Source organism: Arachis hypogaea, chromosome 20 (assembly GCF_003086295.3).
Source record: "Arachis hypogaea cultivar Tifrunner chromosome 20, arahy.Tifrunner.gnm2.J5K5, whole genome shotgun sequence".
In the NCBI taxonomy this organism is placed as follows: Eukaryota; Viridiplantae; Streptophyta; class Magnoliopsida; order Fabales; family Fabaceae; genus Arachis; species Arachis hypogaea.
This window is the reverse complement of record NC_092055.1, coordinates 144,666,831-144,673,194: the sequence shown is the minus strand read 5'-3', so window position 1 is coordinate 144,673,194 and position 6,364 is coordinate 144,666,831.

Here is a 6,364-nt window from a genome sequence, read left to right as displayed (position 1 = left end):
CTATATATATTAATGTACTCAGATATATCTATCTATATCAGTATTTTATATTGGTGGATTCTAGTATAATTAAATTAGCTATAGTAATTATATAAATGTTGATAAAATTAAAGTTATATTTTACTTTATATTTTGATAATATTTTTTTAAATAATATTTTAAAAATATTATTTTAATTTTAATAATATTTTTTAATATATTATAATTACCGTAACATAATTATATTAAAATAATTTTTTATATATTTTATTTTACTTTATCTTTTGTCTTTGTTGCCTTTCCTTTTCTCTTTTCTTTGCCCTATAGTGATATGTGATTGAGATGGATCAAAAGGGAGGGATAAAGCTGGAACAAAAGCCTTTAAAATTAAGCTTCGTTTACAATTTTATTTATTTGCTTATTTTATTAAACAATAAATAATCAATTGAATGAAGTAGGACATGAGAGAGAGAAGTTTTCTTCACTTATTAAAACAACATATATATATATATATATATATATATATATATATATATATATATATATATATATATATAACAATAGTCAATTTAAATGGATCAAATAATTAATTTATTTGTCTACTTAATTAAGTATTAAAATTTTGAATTTTATTTGTATATATATTTATTAGTCAATAATAAATACTTAAATAAAATTTAAATATATTATAAATTAATTTTTATTGTGTCAAATTGGTTAAATACCGTTAAAATACTATATATATAATTTAAAATTAGCTATTAATATAAAATACACATTAAAAATAATTAAACTATATATATTATATTTGTATATAAATATATAATAACTAATTTTAATATATAAATAATATTAAAAATACTATTTATATATTAAAATTAATCACTAAAATTAACTACTAAAATATTTATGTATAAATATATGTACGGTTTAATTTATTTTTAATATGTATTTATATTTTAATATATATTTTATACTAATAACAGATTTTAATAGCTGATTTTAGTATACATGTAGCATTACGATTTTGATATATGTAAAAAGTCTTATAAAAAGGCATAGAGATTATTGTCTCAAGAAAAAAATCTCATTACATCCACGAAAAATAAATATATATTCTTCTAAAATACTATTCGAAATTATAACTTATAAAAATCCCTTATTTTGATCGGCACGTGATTTTCCTTACATTACTGTGTAGCAGTATAGCACAGAATAACTAGTTTCTTTCTTTCTTTGACTTTAGTAGTATTTTCGATACAAATTTCATTATCATAAAATATTCTTTATATAAGATATATAATTGCTATTAATTAATTGTATATTTAGATTATTTTGTTAATTGATAATATATATATATATATATATATATATATATATATTAAGTACTTGTGTCACAATAATTTTTAGTATAAAAAATATATATGTAACGAAATATATTCTAAATTAGTTATCATATATTTATATATAAGTATGTATTGGTGTTTAACTTATTTTTAATATATATATATATTATTAATATTGTACATAAATTATTGATTTATTAATTGATTTTTTTAGTACAAATACCATGATTAATTTGAATTATAGTTTATTGTTTGTGAAGTTTATTTTGTATTATAGATAGTTTACCCCATTGACAAAGAAAGAGAACAGACCAAGAAGAAGTTCTCCTTTTAACTTGTATGTATATTTAATTCATACCATGTTCTTCATTTTCCATTTTGGGATGCCGCTAATACCTAATAATGCCCTAGAGAATTCGCTTTCTTCAGAGCATTATTATGTTAATTAAACTATTCTTATTCTAACAAACTGACAATCATAGACATTACATACACTTTTATACTTTTATTCTTCTTTTTGCACTTTTTCAAGGTTGCACATATTCTAACATTATATTACAATAAAAAAATAAAATACTAAACGGGAAAAATAGTTGTCCTAGTTAAATCTATGAAACCTAGGAACTAGGCTTCATTGCATAAATTCAAGAAGAGAATAAAATCCAATTCCTTTTTCAAATCAGTCATTACAAATTAATCACTGATAATTTATTTTTATAAAATATGTATTAAAAATATAAAAAAATAATATATATAAAAATAAATAGATATATAATATTATTTTTTTATTTTTTAATACGCACTCAGATTTTTTTTTCTTTATTCTTTCATTCATTCATTTAGCATACACATCACTTTTTACGGAATGGAAACTACTCTCATATTAAGGTGGCTGCAATTTTATACTCCTATTATCTACATGAATTTCAATTTTAATAATTATTTATAATTGATAATTGATAATTGATTGATAATTGATTGATTTGACTTGTTTTTAATTGCACTGGTTGCAACATAGCTACAATTTTAGGTTGCCCCAAATTCTGGAGTTTACCTCCTAATTAATAATTATTATTAATAATATTTCACTTCATTGGACCTACCAATTGCAGAGGAAATATGTATAGTTTGTTCTATTCATGGATTGTGGCAAAGGATGTGTCACCTAAATCGATGGCTATTTTGGAAATGCATGTCAAATCACTTGTTTAATTAGAAATTATTGCATGCATTTTCTTTTCACAAATTTTTTTTTCGTGTGAGAAAGATGTGTATCACAAAATAGTACGAGAAGAGAAGTGTTTTACGTTGTTATGAGTTATATAAATTGATGCTTTCGATATTTTTTATATTGTTTTATTTTTTTAAATAAATAATCACAAATTAAACAGTTCGATTTGTGGTTTAGAAAATAAAAAAAAAATTAATATTAAAATCGAATCTTTCGAATTTTATTTTTAAAAATAAAAAAAATAAAAAATACAAATCGAATCCTAAATTTTTCACACTAAAACTGAGTAAAAACTATCCCACACGTTAGTATAATACTCAGAAACTCATAATCATGAAGAACACAAACAAAGTTTTCATAACAAAAAAAATGAGCCTTTTCTTTTCTTATCTTATTTATTAAGTATTCATTTATTAAACACTAATTAATTTAGCTTTAGCTTGGGGAGAAATTCTTACGCCATCATGATGAAAAGTTATGGTGATATATTTGACTTGAGCACTACTGCTACGAAAATAATAATTTAAAATTATTTTATTTAATTTTATATATATAATATTGAAAATTATATATAATATTATGTATTAATAATACATATAAAATAAAATAACTTTGAACTGATTTTTAATTATCTATTAGTCATTTTCGATTAACTTATAGCCTCATTAGTATTAACAGAATGAGTGACTCATTTATAATCTAACTCAGTCTATTAAGAACAATAGCATTATTTATTACTAATAAATTAAATAATCGTAGTTAATCTACCATGACGGGGATAAACTAAATTTTACTATGACAATAACAATAAAAATATTAAAAAAAATTGCGTTCTTGTTATCTCATGATATAAGTACATATGTATTTATTATAGGCTAAAGCGGTTGGACAACTTTGGTTTGGTAGGAGAAGACAGGAAGAAGAGTTAAAATTAGGGATTTATGGAAGATCAGAGTTTTAATGATGTAGATTCCATTTTTGCATTTAGATGCAGGGATTATGCAGGTACGGATTGTGTTAATGAACACAATTAATATGGAAAATAGCAATATCCCTAACATGTCCCCACTCCTACAGTCCATGTGATCAACTCATTCAATTTCGTATCATTTCTCATACACTGAACTTGCCCATATTATCAACTCTAGCTACCTTAGCTTTCTTCGATATGCACTAATGCGTTTACTCATTTTTATAAATATAATAAAATTAAATTATCAACAAACTATAACTCAGATGGCATATTTTTTTTATCTTCACTTAAAAATTTTGGATTCGAATCTCATTTCTAACTTAAAAAAAAAGTTCAAATTAGTTGGAATAATAAAATTATTTATAACTTAATTAATTAAGAAATTGTAGGTCTAAATCTTAAAAATAATAATTTTTTATATATTATATATAATAAAAAATATTTTAAAAAATAAAATTGTTCACTAATCATTTTCATATCCTCATTATAAAAAATGTTTGAAAAAAAATACAAAATTTATCTATATCAGTTCAAAGTTATATCAGTTATTTTATTTTGTATTCTTTCATTATTGCTAGAATAATTGAATAATATTAATTATAATAAATATATAATTATAGATATTATATGTATAAAATTATAAATATTAAATTAAATAAAATAATTTTGATATATTGTCTTTCTGACATTACGGGCTCATTGTATATAGTATATGCAGGAAATCGGTTACTCTCATTTAATTCCTTTTGAAAATATCTCTTTAAGTTTCTTGGATGAACCTAAAAAAAATTAAGAGCGTAAAAGAAATATTTATTTTAAGAAAGAAATAATAATATTCTACAAAATCTATTTCAATTTTTACAAAAGCTTAAATACCAAAAACGCAGTTAATTAATTTCTTTTTTGTTTTTTGTTCAATAATAAAATACTTAGAACAAATTACTTAATTTTTGGTGACTCGAACAAATTACTTAATTAAAGTATTTGAAAAGCAAATTTATTAGAATACAACTTTTAAATATTGAAGATATTTTTATAATTTTTTTTATTTTAATAGAAATTGTTATAGGATGTAGTAGATCAATCTACAAAATATAGCATTTTTTTTTAATTTGCGCTTGTCAAAAACTGCTACCGAATGTAGTAGTTTTATAGGCAAATGTTATGTTGCATAAATCACAGATGAGTGTCGCATTTTATATTGGTAGTCTATAAAACTACTTTAGACAGTAGCAGATTCTTCATTTGAAATGTAAACCAAGTTTGGTTAGAGAAAGAATCTTGTTTAGAAAGAGAGAGAGAGTTGTGGATTGAGAGAAGGAGGAGGAGGCTGAGAAGATTTGGGATTTTTAGATGGACCATATTCAAGTGAGACTATGGCGGACGAAAACAGGTTGTACCGATTTAACGGCGTTGCTCATGTTGCTAGCGGCATCAATGAAAAAATATGCACCATGATATAGGCTCTTAGATATGCTCTGTGAGTACTTCTAAGACTAATGTGAAAAGATATGAACTTAAGGATGATCTCTTGTGTAATCCTATACCAATAGAAAATTCCTCTATCACACTACCTTGAGTCTTTACACTAATAGTAGCCCCATCGTACATGTCTTTAATTGCACGAATATATGCGATCCTTACTCTCTTTCTTTCCAAAACCTTCTATATAAGACCTCGTTTAGCATCCTATCATACACTTTTTTCCAAATCAATAAACACTATATATGGATCTTTTTTATTATTACGATACCTCTCCATCATCCTTCTTAACAGGTATATCGTTTCAGTGGTGGATCTGTCTGGCATAAAATTAAATTGGTTCTCTATTACTTGTGTCTTTTGTCTTAACCTCTGTTCTATCACTCTTTTTCATAACTTCATGGTATGGCTCATGAGATTGATCCCTCTATAGTTTTGTAACTTTGTATATTCCCCTTATTCTTGTAGATAAGTACCAAGGTGCTCTTTCTCCACTCATTTGACATCTTCTTTGACCTTAAAATCTCCTTAAAAAACTTGGTTAACCAACTGATGTCTTTCTCTCCAATGCCTTTTCAAACTTCAATTGAAATATTATCGGGTCCTACCACCTTGCCATTTTTCATCTGTTTTAGAGCATCTTTTACCTTAAAGTCTCGAATCCTTCGATAGTAGTAGAAATTTTGATCTTCTTTCCTTGTGCATAACCAACCAAGGCTCAGAAGAGTCTTTTGTCCTTCATTAAATAACTCGTAGAAGTAGCTTTTCCACCTTTCATTGATCTTCTCCTCTTAAGCCAAAACATCTCCGTCTTTATCTTTTATGCACTTAACCTGGTCCAAGTTTCTTGTTCTTCTTTCACCGTTGTTTGCGATTTTATATATACCTTTTTCTCCTTCCTTCGTGCCTAAAGATTGGTAGAGACCCTCATATACTCTTGGTCTTACTTTACTTACGGCCACTTTTGTCTCTTTCTTTACTGCCTTATATTTTTTCCAATTATCTGAATTGCAGCACAAATACCACTCTTTATTAAAGCATTCCCTTTTTCCTTTTATCTTTTCTTATACACTCACATTCTACCACTAAGACTCCTTATCTCTTGGTACTATCCCTCTAGATTCACCAAAATTTTTTTGTTGTTCTTCTAGTAACTTCTGCCATCTCTTTCCACATCTTCTCCGCTTCTATCCCCATTTCACTTTTTCTCTTCTCCTACCCGTCTTAGGAAGCTTCTTTGTTTCTCACCTTTCATCTGCCACCACCTCGTCCTTGGGTTCTTCATATGATGTATTTTCCTTAACTTTTGCTCAATACGAAAATCTATGGCAAGCATCCTATATTGTGTTGTTA